This window comes from Ambystoma mexicanum, chromosome 5p (assembly GCF_040938575.1).
Source record: "Ambystoma mexicanum isolate Mex_15411 chromosome 5p, UKY_AmexF1_1, whole genome shotgun sequence".
In the NCBI taxonomy this organism is placed as follows: domain Eukaryota; kingdom Metazoa; phylum Chordata; class Amphibia; order Caudata; family Ambystomatidae; genus Ambystoma; species Ambystoma mexicanum.
Window position 1 is genome coordinate 657,883,277 of NC_090930.1, and position 16,836 is coordinate 657,900,112.

Consider the following 16,836-nt stretch of genomic DNA (forward strand, 5'->3'; position numbering starts at 1 on the left):
ACAAAAGAGTGACTTAATTGATACTTTGCAATACTAAAAATCAACAATAAGTGAACAAAAAAGTATATTTTGTTTGGATCTTGTTATCCATACCCAGAGGTGTGCAGGGGACGGGAGTTCCCATTATTAATGGGAACACCATTCTTTAAATTTTTATGCGACTCACCCTCGAGGAATGCAGCTGAATGGTGGGACTGTTTGTGTTGGAGCAAAGATTTTAGATTGGTATTTACACTGACAATATTTTTAGAGGAAATATTTAAAATAGCTTTATTAGGTTAGGGAAACGGCTCCATATAAGGAGAGGGCAATATTTATACAGGTAGTGGAGGGTAGGTTATTGAAATGTTGCGGGTTTTGGATGGCTTTACATTTTATTTTTGATAATGAGTTTTACTTGCTTTAAGCGTGCTCTCTATTTTGTTGGATTTAATTTTTTTTTGCTGCTTCTTTTTTGTTTATGAAATTGGTTTTCTGTTGTGTATTTGTTTTTCTTTTCTATTTATCAATTAAACTGTTCTTCTGTATTTTATTCTAAATTATTGTTGTGGCAAAGGTTTAAAATAAACTAGATGCCGAAAAGAAAAAAAAACACATATTATAATTAATTTATCACAAACTAACACTATCGGAAGTTGTAAAATACAACATTTCTTCTGTGCGAGATTGTGCATTCCTGCCTGCCAGCTATGAAGACCTAAAAAAAATTGGACCACTGCAGTTTCCAATGTAAACACCTTGAGAAAGGGGGGCAGAGCACCAAATTCCGAGACAGTCCTGGCAAAACCGGGAGTCTGGTCACCCTAGCTTCTGGGCTGCCTTAAACTGTCAAAGGCCAACGTAGTTTCCCTTTGACAGTTGTGTTGCCTAGCGCCCATGTCCAGTAGACCATGAAAGGCCCATTGGGGGTGCAGAATGGGGACCTGTATGCTTGAACGTGTAAGTGGGCGCTTCTGCACCTCCCCCTGTGACATACCCCTGACCCCACCCTGTTTCACCTGTCACTGCTCACTTGGCAGGACACAGCCATTGTTCAGGTAGGCATCCAGACTGGGTCAGCACTACGGGCGCCTAGCCCGGGATGCTAGGGCTGTTGTGCCTACTCGCACGTGCAACAATAAAAGCTACCGTCATGTGACATCTCCAGTGATGGCTTGAAAGCACGCCCTGGTGTGCACCGGGAAAGCGTTCGGGGACAGCTATACCTCCACCTCATCAATGTGTGTCGCCGCCTCCCGACCCCTCCACCTCCCAGCGCGTGAGACTGATCGCTACCAGTGACAGCCCTTAAAAGCAGCAGGCGCCTCGCGGGCAGCCCCCGCCCCCACTGCATTTGCCATTTGCCTAATACAGGGGTGCTGTGCCGCTCGCCAGAGGTTGGAGTGATGCCGTCCCTCCCGCTGATGTGATTGCATAGCAACACCGGGGGGAGGGGGCGAGGGGACTGGGGAGGCAGCGGAGGACGGCACACACAGCAGCAGTCGGCATGCACCGGTGTCCCTGGCACTTCTCTGCTGATTCACAGACACTCCAGCCAGCGCCTCCCGGTCCTCTGGCTCCGCGGACACATTGTGACAGCATCACAAGGTAGGCCCCTGGCGGACCAGTGCCAGGTCTGAAGGGAGAGGGGATGCCCGTCTTCCCCGAGCCCAGGGGACGCCTCGGGTGCGCATCACGCATCCCTGGATCCTGTGTGTGTGTGTGTGCGCGCGGCTGAAACTTGCGCGAGGCGAGACATGGACAGCCGGGTGCAGCAGAACCACACAGCCTGTCTTTATTTGCCTAATGTAACGCATCAGAACCGACCCCACGTGTGTCGCTGAGGGCCGTGCTCTTTGCCGCGGATGTTATCTGGGTAATTGACATGTCTGACCTCTCCTGTGTTATACCGTTGATGATCGCGATTTTTTTAAATGTCCAAATAGAAATCATTAACTCGGGACATTTGGGTAAAACAAAAGACAAACGGGGTGGGGAGGTGGTCTGTAACTAGAATAATAACAGCACCCCTTTGCTTAATGGGTGTTGTGATTGGGGGTAAAGGGGACCAGCTGGGCTGCTGGTATTAAATGTGCCAGTGCTTTCTTTCCCGGCGTGGCCTCTTCCCCGGTGTGTATTAGAGCTGTCATCCGAGGCTCAACACGCCATCCCACGTGGCACTGAGCGAGGACACCTTGACGGACGCTTTAAGCAGAGAGCCCAGCCATTGGGTGGGTGCGCGAATTCTGAGGCGACCCTTGCTGCCCCCGGCGGTGAGACATCGTGCCCCCCACATCTGGGCCAGGGGGCTCTGCTGCGAGGGACACTTGTACAGCCGTTCTGACAAATGTGTTCAACAACCATCACATCTGCCCATGTTCCATATTTTACCACATTTCCTAATTTGGTGTAAGTAGATTATTTTTTTTTCCTGTGGCACTGACGAGCAAATGCCCCAGTCAGGGCGAGGGAATTCAAAATGCGCAGGTGTTTGGGCAAGTAGACAGGGCCCGTGACACAGCCGGCGACACGGCTGCAGAGTACGGTAGTCCGCATGGACTGGGGCCAGGCCTGTAGTTCCATTCTAACTAACTATACCTCGCTCTGTCTACATGTATATAACGTCTGCTTAAACGACCCCAACAATCCGCGAACTGCCCTGTAGAGATGGGGGCATTCCAGGGCCACCCCTCTACTGATGTGCTGTGCAAGTGCACAGAATGTGCGCTGCTTTTGACGGCTCACGCATGCATTCCTGCCCTGGGCCTCATTTAAATTACAAACACATACGTGTGTATGCTAAGAGGAGGCGGCTCCCCCCTCATTAAAGCACGGATGCCTTTGGGAGCAGGAGAGGTTACGGAACATCATCATTTCGGGAATTGTTGCAATGCGATTGTCACACTTGTTGAGTACAGGAATCCGAGGAGCGGATTATTTAAACAGCGTTAGGGATGCCGCATACTTTCTAAATGTGATCCCCAGTTAAGAGGTAAGAATATACTTAGATAAGCACAGGCTGAATGATCATTTTAGGTGGAGGGATAGTGTTACGCTCATTCAAAATATACACAAGTGTTAGTGGTTATGTTGGCTAAACAGAGTGGCAGGCAGTCCCCTGCTAATGTGTATGCTGCCGAAAGGCACGAATAACCCCATGGATGGACGCACCTGCGCATTAATGAAGTGTCCGAACAAAGTGTTACCCTACGAGCAAATATATGTTTTGGAATACATTTTGGGACCAAGGCTGATTAAACCACTGAAGAAGAGCACAAAGCTCGAAACACGTGTCAGGCTGACCTGCAATCAATTAAATGTTATGCAACTGACGCATGAACTTCATTGATTTGTGCGCAGTGTGATTGTAACTGTTAAATTAGTTGTTATGTTGCCTCTTTGGAATTAACCCCCGGATGGTGTGGGGGTGTTGTTTTTTGCCTTTCCTTATTTTATGTAGGTTATGCATTAGGTGCCTATTGGAGAAGCCTGTCAATGTTTACTCTGAAAGAACAGTTCAGCTGCAGTGAACGCTGTGCTTCACGAATCTTGAGCCTGGGTAAGATTAGAGGGTGTGCTTTCAAATTAATTAGTAGGATGTTGTTTAATCTGAAGTTATGGGCAATCTTGCAAGCACATATAAAGCTTTTGCAATAAAGCCTACTACTGATCTTGTGGGGGGTTAGCTCACAAGTTGGTGGTGGTGGACACATACATGCATAGTTGCTTGGCATTTGCTTTTTGCACTTAAGAGATTGCACAATTACGATGGTGGAATCGTAGTATAGCATGACGGAGAGTATATCTATGACGTGTTTACACATACGTTTGTATTTTTTATCTTTTATATTTTGTTCTTTCTTTTCCCATGCTGTGTAAGACATTGCTGGTTCATTATCTGGTCAGTATTGTTTATTATTGGCAATTTATTTGTTGTTTATATTGAATTGTGTATCTACTTGCACTGATGTTGATCATGTACCAGCCCTGATGAAGACCTGTGTTCTGTAAGGTCGAAACCCATGTTGGCAAGGCCGAGAATTCCATCACATTGTATTAAATACTGAGATTGATGACTCACGATTAGTCAATTAATTGATGTGCGCATTGGACAGACTTTGAAAATAGTTTGTTTCCTGTGTCAGGCCCATGGGGGACTCTGAATCTGTTGTCATTGGTCCATGCTTCAACATCACACCAATGTATTCAGCATTTGGTTTTGCTTTTTGATGCACAAACTACTTTATTAGTGAGTGGCTTGCCCAGAAGAGTATCAGTCCCAAGTACTATTATTGTTTCATTTCGGGGTCGGTTGGCCGCAGCATTAATGCTAGTTAACTCTTATTTATGTCCTCTGAAAAGAACTCTTTGTAATCGAGACAGGAATCGTGTGCCCAGGGACTTGCACTAGCCTTCGCTTGAATGCCTTGCACTAGGGGCGCCTGAAAGAGCGCGAACTGTCTGCTGTGCACCGGTCCAGCGGCTCCTGGGTGCTGCACAGCCACAGTAGTGCCTTATTCTCTGCCACCTTTCTGTGGCCCTTTCTCCCCAGGACTCTTACTTCTTCTCCTCAGTAACTCCCCCCACAGCTTCCATCGTAGTCTCTCACTCTTTCCCGTCAGTTCCCTTCTCTTGTCCTCCTTCCCCTTTCTCTCCCTGTCACTTCATAGATCAGTTCTTTCCCTCTCTTTCTCACCTGATTGATGAATGTGATGATCTGCCTAAGTGTTTAACCCCTTTCCTCCATCCTTTCTGCCTGTAAAGTGGTGTGTACTACCCTGTCATGGTATGAAGTGACTAGAAACATGTTTTAACCCCTTACTGTTTTTTCCTACATACTGTGCTTGTTTGTCTCTTAAAATATTTTGATTGTGTTTTTAACATTTGTTATGTTATTTGGCATTAATACTGCGCCCATCATCATTGTATTGGTTTTATGGTGCTTGATCTTGTTTGAGAAGTGGCGTATTGTGACCCCGCCAGGTTGCCATCACACCTTGATCCTTGGATGTAAAAATAAAAGCAATGACAATGCCAATAGTTGTGGATTTTGTGCAGCTGTGGTGAAAAGGTTAAAGACGTCCATTGTTTTCTGGTCCAACCTACTGTTGTCCTTACCAGGTACGTCATTTCAACAAAATGCCAGGGGTGGCGGAAGTAACATCACACGACCCATGACCTCTGATGACATCATAGGAAGTGATGTTATTTGATCCCGCCCAAAGTTACATCACGGGAAGTGATGGAACACAAACTTTCACCCCTTAAAAAAACAGGAAGTGGCATCACATAGCCTTGTTCCTAAGTACACTATGATAAATATGGTTACAGTATCACTGTCATGTGATATACATTTCATACAAGAATGAATCACCATATGTATTGCTAACATCAGTGTGTATAAGCCCATGTTACCAAATGACTGTGAATGCAAGCAGACGTCCAAGGCCAAATGCTAATGATGTGTTATTATATAGCACTTACACTTAAGCGCTTTATATAAAACAAATATACATACAATATCACCCAAACTGTGTTGGTAGTCATTTATAGACTTCAGAAGGATGAAAGGCTGAGTTGGCCTTGCAGGGATTCGAGCCTGTAATCTGCAGATCAAACACACATCGCAGAAGCAAGTGTTCAACCCAATGAGCTGTCTTACCAGCTGAAGCTATCTTACCGGCTATAGTTAAAAGAGCAATTACATGTCTGAATGCTCTCAAAGTCAGAAAGCAAATTACACTCTGTGGTGGAAACCAATAAACTGGTACCTGAGATTTAACAGCAGGCCAGTTCATCTGCAGGTCTGGTGCAAAGTTGGCCACATGTCAAGTCTGCATGGATGTACTTTTCAGGCTTCAGAGGAAGGCAAAATACATACCATTGGGAGTGTTCATAACTGTGTATTAAAGAATTGAGTAGCGCAGGGAAAGCAGCGCAATCACACGGCATCCCGTACGCTAGGCACTCGTTATCTCATACATGTAAACAAACACCCTGAACAGCATGCCAGGCAGATAGGAAAGATAGACACATTACAACAAAGCATCAATTGTGGCACAATGAAATCAAAATCCACTTGATGTGCTATGGTCAAACATTTCTACACTGTACACAAGCACAAGGATTTTATCAAGTGACCAAGGACACCTAGATGGAATGTCTTATGATGATCGTAACAGAGACAACGGCAGAAAAAAACATGCTATAACTGCAACTTGAGAAAAGCAAAATACACATAGTTTCTGCCTGCATTGTGAATTTGAGCGTTTTAAGAAAAGACTAAATCAGTGACTCACCTCCTGACGTATGCCTCCAATAAATCATGAATGAGTCTAGCAATTATTATATAGAATTGCAGAAATAATATTTGTTGTTTCAATTCTTTCTTATTTAGGGTCACTGCTCAAAGTGTTACACTTGTGGAACCCCTTGTTTTTTTAAGAGGCCTGAACATGAAAGCCAGCCACTCCAGAAGCAAAGAGCCACATGGCCCTGGCCACAAACCAGGAGATTCCATTAAAACATTTTTTTTTTAAAAAAGAAACATTTTCTTTTCGTTTTTTTTTAAGGGGTAGCAAGGGAGACCACATGGTTGGTAAGGGAGACCTCGGGGGTCGCAACTGCGACCCCTGGTGACCCCCAAATGACGTCCCTGGTCCCTACCGGGGAGGGTTGCTGTAGCAAAAATGATAATACCATAGAGATTCTTACATTATTTCACTAATGTACATTACTTTATTAAATCCTACTTCTTCTCACTACTGGAAGTCCTTTTACGAGAATTTCTGTGGGGTGCTATCAGATATAAGCTATCACTTACAACACTGTGCTTACCATACAAGGAGGGGGGTGCACAATTGCCGGATTTGGGGAGATAGTATCTGGCAGCTCAACTTAGTTTTGTAACTAAATGGCTTTCAGATGAGGCCAACTCGGAAACAGAGCTGCTGCGACAATTGGTGGCGCCGGCGCGCTTAAAAGAGGCACTATTGCTGCCACTGCAGTGCTTGGGAAGCACAACCATGATTGTGACATTGGGGAGGAAGGTCTGGCACAGGGCCTTGATGTTGTTGCAACTTAAACGCCCCTATTCCCCTGAAATCCCAACTGCGGTGGATGTCTGCAGGGATAAAGTAGGCCTGGTAACAGTGAGATACTGGGGGAGATGGGGTATCCACGCCTGGGGCGACTTCTACGCGGAGGGTGTTTTCAGGGACTTTGCAATGTTGACTGAGAAGGAAGGGCTGCCCAAGGGGCAATCTTTGTGGTACGAAAGAGTAAGGAGGGTGGCGACAGAGAGGTGGACAGAATGGCCAGAAGAACCAGCAAGCAACCCCCTCATGACCCTAATATACAGTCTGTGCGATGGGTGGAAACTGGTGTAAAGACTGCATGGCCTATTGACAGATAGACCTAACCCCAGAAGCGCAGTGCTGAAAGAATGTTGGGAGGTGGATTTGGGAGTGGCCTTTACGGAGAGAGAATGGGAACGAGTGTTGCAGTATCCCCGTGAAGTGTCTCGGAACTCTCGCTAATATGACACCACTTCGGATAGCCGGATTTAACTCCAATGTGCAATTGCTGTGTCCCTGGTGCGGCCTTGGGGGAGCTGGGTTGACGTATATGTTTTGGGGGTGCATACAGGTGCAGAAGTTTTGGTCTCGTGTTGAACAGGGTTGTTGGTGGGCTGGGATTCAATGTTACAGCTGGATCCCGAAGGAATGCTTGTTGGGTGCATACTCCAGGGACAGTAAGTTCAAGCAGGTGGTAGAGTTTACGGACATGGCATGTGTAATGGCCAAAAGAGCCATAGCAATGGCCTGAAAATCGCCCAAGGGCCCGCAATATACAAAATGGCTGAAAGAATTTGAAAGCTGGGCAGAGGCAGAGTCCAGAGTATGGGGTGAAGCGACCACTAGATACTAAACTACAGTGAATGACACTTATGTAGCCTGGAAAATCTCTGGTTTGGGATATGTTCCACCCCTTGGATGACAAACCCTCATTAACCCTCGATTGTTTCAATGCAGTTATCTATAATTAATGTAAATAAAGGTTGAATGCCAGTGGCGCTGATTCAGGAGGAAAACTCAAATGTTGTCGAAGAATAGAGCGCAGGGCACCTATGCCACACATACGAATTGTTAAGCTGTGAATTTTCAGGGTTTGCCTGCGCGCGGAGTTGGTTCAAGTTTGTTGTTATGTTATTAAGTTGTTACATTTTTGAGACACTTACACATGTGGAATTGGCGGCGAGTGAGGAAGTGGTTGATATCTGTGTACTGTGTTTATTAACAAATGCCAATAAAAATATTTTAAAATAAAAATAAATAATTGTGGTTTTTGTGTAGCTATGAGAACAGTATGTGCTAGGCAGGGCAGTAATGGTACTAACTGGCTGTTAATGGTAGCAGCTTGAAAATAGTGCATGCACCTGGGCATATGCTAGCAGGGCTTGGCAAATGACTCTCTAATACCTATACAGATGCCAACACTGTTGGCATTGCTTATGCTTGTATTTTACAAGACTTCAATCAAGGACATGCATACAGCGTATAAAGTGGCAAAATGCAGATCTGGTTAAGACATTTTTATTACAGCTGTAAAGTGTAAAGTGTTTACAGCACCAATTAAACCATTTCGATTTTGCACAGCTAGTTAAAGTTCTTGCGCTTTTTTCAAACATTTTGAAATGCTTTTTAAAAATGGCCTAAATTAAATTGTATAATTCATACCTTGTTGCACTTTATTCGTGTTTGCCCGCACTACAATTGTATTAGAAATTGTGCTGTTTTGGAATGTTATTGGGGACTAATAACTGCCTCCTTCGTTTGTCGTGTAGAGCTACATTTCCCAAGTCTTTTGTAGTTCTCACAAGCTTTTATTGCGGTGTCAAACGCCAGCACCAGTGCGCCAGAGTCGGTTTGTGCTGGTTCGTGTGTGGTGAGTTTAGTTAAGTTTATATATTTTTTTGTTCTTTAAAATTATAATTTTATTTGAACATGTCATTATAACTTAGTTCCTACATATCAGCTGTGTTCACGATGATGTCCCGCTGTGAACTCATCTGTGTGATCCACAAAGACTGATGGGGAAAGTTAGCAGTTGCATTCGATGATTGTGCCCCGGCAGGTTGGATGAGTCAAAATCATGCAGTTTTGCCAGACCCGTCATCAGCGGGGTCAAGTCAGACTGCTTGCCCCGCGGTTACTAGTGTAACTATTAATGCAACTTCAACATCTCTGGGGAAAAGGTGGCGATTTCACGGAGCCAGCCATCTACACCTGACCACGTCATGAACATTGAAAACAGTACTCTCGAATGCATGCTCGCTAGTGTGTCATGCTGCCGAATTAGCTGACTTTAGAATTGAGTCAAATGCCGACCTGATTGAAAGAATTGAAACCTGGTTACAGGATGTCAATTTACATGCACAAATAGCCACCCCAGCTGGATCTAAAATTCTGCATTCCGGCCGTGCGGGCGCTAGAGGAGATTTTCAGAGAACATCTAAATATTTTTATATCTCTAATATTCTAGTATTTGAGCACTGCAAATCTATGTTAAAATATTGTTAAACTCCGTGACTAATATTTTCATTCTTTATTGTCCTGCCATATTGACTCAGATACTTGAGGAACAACTTTCTTGGGACCGCTGCTAAACATCATTTTTGATTCTTTGACATTTTAATTTTTGGGCGTATGATTGCTCAGATCAAGCTGCATCCTCACTGTTGAACCTTTTGGATGGCCTTGGATTTAAACAACAGTTAAAAATGGCCATGCACCGTTGGGGGAATATCCTGCAAACAGGATATCTCGCCCATTGATATACAAAGATGTATTTGGTCAGACCATTTTTTTCTTTTTTTACAATTTGGTGTTCAATGTTCAAGCCCTCTTACCAAAGATAGTCATTTGGGCTTAAACCCTGTTTTGTCTAGGAGCACTGGGAATGTTACACAGGAGACTTTTGCATCCTTGGTTGTTCCTCAGTTATCACTCCTTGAAGATCATTTACCTCTTGAAGATATGATTGGTTATTTTCGAACTATCACTAATGGCACCTTTAACATGCTGGCGGAATTGGGTATTAGAACACTCTAGAGGGTGTTTGACAGCCGTGATTGGTCAATATGCGGGCTATACGAACTGGTATTGCCCGCAGATTGATTACAGCCCAGAAAAATGTAAGCAGAGCTTACCTACCAGGCGGCCTCAGTTGATTTCATCAAGGCACACAGAACTGAAACCGTTAAAGTTCGGTGTGCCGTGTTGCCTTTGCAGCATGCCTGGCTTGGCCTGCCCTGTCAAGGAAGCAAACCTCCTTTCGCCCCTCAGAACGCTTCATCCCAGTGTTCCCCGACCAGCATTATATGGCTGCACTGAAACAGCCGCGTTATAAGAAAAGACACGTTGGGCTGCAGAAGATTGCTAGGAAGGCACTGGAGAAATGTAAGTACCTCAAAGTTAGTAATAAAAGCTACAGCTACATAGTAAATATGGGTAAAATAGCTGTATTACACAGTTTAGATTTTTAAATGACATGTGAGTAATTTGTAAGTAGTTCAACCCTATATATGCATATATTAAAAGATATGTATCATTTTGTATCATGTATCATTTTGCATTTTGTATTTAGTTTCGCTCGGGCCATTAACTCGGTCTTCAGGGCCCATAACGACTACGGCCTTTGCTGCAGGTCTACAATGCTATATTATGCATAAAAAGATAACAAACCATAATCAGTAGTTTTCACCTGAGGTATTGGAAGCCTGTAGAGTCAAACATATGTCCGAAAGTAGTTGGAGAAAAATGACTCCACTCTTGGGGTCCATAAGATTACAGTTAAAGGTTTTAAGGCAACTATTTTTAAAGCTAAAGAGATTAAATTAAATGAACAAATTAGTACAGCTAAGTCAAACTACATAGAATTATTTTCTATTCTACAGGAGTTAAAAGGCACATCAAACGATTTACCTGCTGTAATTGACAATAATTGGAATAAAATAATTCACAACGGTTTCTTACTGAAAATAAATCAGCATCAAACCTGCATTACAAATTGCGTCAACAGGATACCAGAATCAGAACCCGCGACTCCTGATTATTGTGCACTGGCAACTTGCGATTCAACAAAGCTAGTGGAAAAGGGGCTAGAGTTTGAACCTCTAAAAAGAAGGGGACGGACCAAAAACATTAAAAGATAAGCATCATTTTTAATAATAAATCAAGGTTAAAACAAATCATTAAACTCACAGGTCCACAATACAAAACTTCACATCCAATATAAAACAAGGAATACGTAACAGGCACAAAATGCTAGCTAAAACAAGTTCAAAAGAAAACACAGGGTACAAGTAAGACAAATAGTAATGTACCAAACTCCATTCGGGTTAGTAAATCATATTTTCATGTCTCTGTTTTTAATCCAGAGAGCTTGTCTCGACATGTTTCTGTTCTTAAAACATCAATAACGAACATTCATCAGGAGAGGGTAGTTACAACGAAAATACCTAGTTCCTATTGAATCATAGATTTGATCAAAATAAGTTTCATAGCACCTGTAGAGGTAAAAACATATAAAAACAGAAGATCATCTGGTGGGTAGCTTAGATACTTCAAAAAAGTTCAAATAGATGAACTAGAGGACCAAGGAAAGGGATAAATTACCTTATCTGGTGCTCGTGGGGGCTCTCTACTTCAAAGGATGAGTAGGGGTAGGAGACAAAATCAGTCCTACAGAAAATATAAATTAGAAAAAGCATCTAAATGAGCTTTTAAACAAAGCAATCTCCGTGCTCACAACACACACAAAGAATCTGCAGACCGCCCCAAAGGGCCAAGATACTAGTAGACAATTGAGCCACAGATAGAGTTGAGGGTATGCCACTCACCTGTCTAAATAGGTAGTAGCCACGCCGTAATGACGCCAGAAGATGGAATTCTTCACAACAAATAGCGGCAGTAATATACCACTGACCAACCCAGGAACCCGGGTGGGAATCTGCAAAGAGAACCAGTGGTGGGGGCCACGGACACAGGTCAGAAGAGATGACACTCTTAAAGAGAAAATCACTAAACAAATAACTCATCGTAGGAAGATGTATCCATGAGGAAAGAAAATCCAGAGGGGAGTCAATAAAGAAAAAGGATGCCCGCAAAGTCCCGAAACAGCCCATCCAGGTACGTGTACAAGGAGCAGAGAAGGCTAACATAGCGGAATCACCCAATAAATTGTCCATATTCCTAGGAGCAGATAGAAAAGTAGCCCTGTGGTGAGGCAGCAGAGAAAGGAAATATTGAAAATATTTAAAATACACAGAGTAACACTGATTTCCAAAGTGAACCACTAAAGTTGTGGAAGTCATAAAAAATCATGAAGAATCCACCTACAAACACCCCTTTGGTGAACAGGGTGAAATACAACCACCGAAAACACACTACACATACCTGAGGCTATAAATCGCCGGAGTCGATAAGGAACCCGTAGGTGTCGGCGAAATGACTTCAAGGTAGTCCGACTTCAATGTAAGATCAGAATGAGCGGAACTAATCCCCTGTGTACAACGCTGTAACAAAGAGCGAGGGGTAAAGTCAGACAAGGGAGCAACTAAAGAGGAGGGTAAGCGATCCGAAATGCGTCCGAGGTGTATACCTGGATGTTGTAAATTCTGCGTCGAAAAATGCCTTGTCACTCTGCAAGTAGCACTAGGAGACGGGCTGGCCGCGCGAAGTAAAAAGAAGCATCAGCGTTGTCATGGAGACGGCATAGGTCCTATCTCTATGTCTACACCCACCGAGTGTACGAGAGTAGAGCGTGATCCCCAAGTGTGGCCGCTACCCAGGAAAGTGTGCACAAATTGAAAGGCACAGGTCGCGTAAGCGGCCCACTCAGAAAGGAGGCCATATAAGAAGGAGTCTAACGTTACTCATTACAAGTCAGTACTGTGACCAGTGCTGTAGGGGCCGTCATGCTAAAAAAATATACATATAGCGCGGCTCGTAGCCAACTGTGTGGCTAAACAGAGAGAGTAAGAGGGTCGCAACTGGGTAAGTATCCAGACAGTTGACCTATCTATAAATAAGCAAAAAGATGCATAAAGATGTCCTGTATATAGAAGGGCTAATGCCAAAGCTCTACAAAGGCCAGTGCCCCAGGTGAACAAGAGGTCACAGGGAGAGAGAAAAAAACATCTCTCCCTAGCGTGTGGATGAGTTAATAATATAATAGTAGTATAATGGCACCGGCACTCACCCCCCAAGGGGGTTAAAACATAATACAACCTAAGCCTGGCACTAACACGCTGCGGGAGGGAAAAAGGAGTTCTGGAGCCGTAGGTAAGCTGCGGGTTTGTCACCTCGTGGGATGGGGAGTAAACCTCGGGGGAGCAACCCAGATAGGACGTGCGGGCCACTGGAGAAACATCTAAGAGAATCCAGGAGGTGTCAAAATGATCTCAGGAGTGGGCCACATAAGGTTATAGATAGAGTCACACAGTGTGGGTAAACATACAACAAAGGGGTTGGCCCGTGACAATACATGATATTAAGGCTAAATCTTATGCCATTCGACGGACTCATTCAAACCTATGACATCACTATGTAGTGTGTAGATCATTTTCTGTTCTATTCTAAGCAGCTTCTTTTCACAGTTTTCATGATTACCCCCTTTCAGAGACATCAAAACAGTCCATGTAAAGTCCTCATGATCGTGCTTCTGACGGGTGAAGTGCTTGACAAGAGGTGCATTCTCAGTTTTGTTTCTTATGCAACTTCGGTGCTCCATTATTCGGGTCTTCACTTTTCTAATAGTCTTCCCCACGTAGTGTAGCCCACATTTGCATGTAATTAGGTAGACAACAAAATCGGTGTTACAATTAGTGAGATTCCTTTGGACCCAGCACTTTGAAAGACCAATATCTATTTCTTTACTCTTGGAGGTTAATTTACAGACACCACAGGATCCACAGGGGTACTGTCCAACGGCGTCAGGAAGACCCCATAGGGTGGTCAATTTGGAGTCAGGAGTATTTATACATTTCAGTTTGCTATTACTCACTCTGTTAACTACAGTAGTGCTTCTTTTATAAGCTAAAATCGGTATAGGTATTGATTGAGTAGCCATATTGAAGATTCTCCAATGTTTCTTAATGATATTAGTAATTTTAAAACTCTGGTCCGTAAAAGTATTCACGCACACAATACTATCATCTGTCGTTTTAGTTGGTTTTGGTTCCAACAGGGCTTCCCGGTTATTATTACAGGCCCTCTTGGCAGATTTTTTCACTAGTCTTTTGGGATAGCCTCTTTGTCTCAATTATTTACTCAGAGATGCGGCTTCTGTCTCATAAGTGTCTTTATCTGAGCTGTTCCTTTTAAAAATGCCAAAAAGGAAGATTGTCACGCAGATGTTTAATGTGATGGCTGGAGTAATCTAATAGAGAATTCTTGTCAGTAGGTTTATGGTATGGCTTAATTTTAAGTGCACCATTTTGAGGAAAGATGGTTAGATCGAGGAAATTGGTAGATTCATTACTAGCTGTCATAGTGAACTGCAGGTGGGGGTTCAGAGTATTACGCCAAGTGAAGAAATTATCGGCAGCAGTGCGAGTACCCTCCCATATCACAAAGATGTCGATGTACCGGCTCCACTTTCTAATATTAGTGGCAAAAGGATTGTTGGTGTTGTAAATATGTGATTTTTCAAATGTTTCTACATAGAGGTTTGCTTCACTGGGAGCCATAGTAGCGCCCATAGCGGTACCCTCTATTTGTTTGAAAAAATTCCTGTTAAATTCAAAGTAGTTATGTTTGAGCGCCAGCTCGACACACCAAAGGATGAAAGAGGTGGGAACTTGGTCATGGTTGTCGCGTGTGAGTAGTATTTCCTCTATGGTGTCGAGTGAGGCTTGTTGAGGTATATTAGTATATAGCGAGATAATATCAAACCCAAAAAGTAAGGAGGTGGAGGGGTCAAATTCTAGGTTTTCATAGTTATTGATAACATCCCTGGAATCTTTGATATAAGATTGCCTCTTCTGTACATAGCTTTTTAGATAGTGGTCGGTAAACGTTGACAGTGGTTCTAATACAGAGTTAATTCCAGCCACTATCGGTCGTCCGGGAGGGTTAATTAGAGTCTTATGTACTTTTGGTAATGTATAGAATGTTGGAATGCTGGGTTTCCTATTATACAGAAAGTCTGCTTCCTGCTTAGAGATCCATTCGTGATCTTTGGGCTTTGAAATCTTGTCTGCAATCAACCGTTGGAGTTCTTTAGTGGGGTCCTCTATGAGAGGGCGATAATAGTGAGTATTGCTCAATTGTTTATCACATTCTTTAATGTAATCAGTGCGATTTAGGATTACCATACCTCCGCCTTTATCAGCCTTTTTGATGATAATAGAGGGGTTAGCTGATAGTGAATTGAGAGCTCTTTGTTCCATTTTAGAAAGGTTCTGAAACGATCTTTGTCAATTAGCTTCAAGTGAGGCAATATCAGCAGAGACCTTCTTTTCAAAGATCAATGATTCTGGAGAAAAACTGTGAGAGGGGGGACAAAACGTGGACGGGTTACGTAAACCGGTAAAATTAGTAGGTCCATCCTCTGAAGTTTCAGTTTCAAGAGCAAAGAATTCCCTAAAATGGATTTTTCTCATGAGTTTGTTAAACTCTATGCGAAATTCGAATGGATCATGTTCTTTGGTAATGACGTATCCTAGTCCTTTATTCAGGAATTGTTGTTCAGCATCTGTCAGTGCGTACTCAGATAGATTGATCAAAAGCGATCCCCGCTCCGAGTCTGCTTGGATCCGTCGTCCCAGTTGTTTCGGTTTTGGGGCTGGTATAAAAAACGGCCCTGGTTACCGCTCCTGCCAGTCCATTAGATTGAAGAGATTTATTCACATAGTCTTATTTTACATATGGAAATGCTTTTTCATGGGCAAAGCGTGCTAGATGTTTCTTTAGCAGTGTCTATGATCAAGATAAGCCAATCTTGATCATAGACACTGCTAAAGAAACATCTACTAAAATTGAAATAGAGCTATTAAAAATTGAAGAAAATATTAAAAAAAAACTTTTACCATTGGAAAATTATAAAAAAAGACTTGAAGAAATAGAAAAAGAAATGACAGAATTTAGAACCATCAACACCAATGAACACATTCAACGCATGAAGAAAGACCTAGCACGCTTTGCCCATGAAAAAGCATTACCATATGTAAAAGAAGACAATGTGAATAAATCTCTTCAATCTAACGGACCCACCAGGAACAACAGGAGAGTGAGGTTTCGTAATACATCATATAGCACTAGCAATGATAGCAGCGACCCCGACGATGCAGGAGAAGGAACATCAGCTGGTAATAAACCAACTAACAAAATAGGTAGAGGACAATCTACAAGATGCCAAAGCAATGGAGGCAGGAGAGGTAACCAGGGCCGTTTTTTATACCAGGCCCAAAACCGAAACAACTGGGATGACGGATCCAAGCAGACTCGGAGCGGAAATCGCTTTTGATCAATCTATCTGAGTACGCACTGACAGATGCTGAACAACAATTCCTGAATAAAGGAGTGGGATACGTCATTACCGAAGAACATGATCCGTTCGAATTTCGCATAGAGTTTAACAAACTGATGAGAAAAATCCATTTTAGGGAATTCTTTGCTCTTGAAACTGAAACTTCAGGTGATGGACCTACTAATTTTACCGGTTTACGTAACCCGTCCAAGTTTTGTCCCCCCTCTCACAGTTTTTCTCCAGAATCATTGATCTTTGAAAAGAATGTCTGTGCTGATATTGCCTCACTTGAAGCTAATTGACAAAGACCATTTCAGAACCTTT

General features: G+C 43.2%; 1 protein-coding gene across 2 annotated transcripts in view; it reads left to right on the top strand.

Annotated features, from left to right (window-relative positions):
* The first annotated feature begins 1,183 nt into the window (after positions 1-1,183).
* The window catches only part of DRP2 (dystrophin related protein 2), a 1,496,582-nt gene continuing 1,480,929 nt past the window's right edge, over positions 1,184-16,836 (top strand). For both annotated transcript variants that reach the window (XM_069613022.1, XM_069613021.1), the window contains exon 1: positions 1,184-1,587. The gene's annotated coding sequence lies outside the window, so the exon portion shown is untranslated. The remainder of the gene's footprint in view (positions 1,588-16,836) is intronic.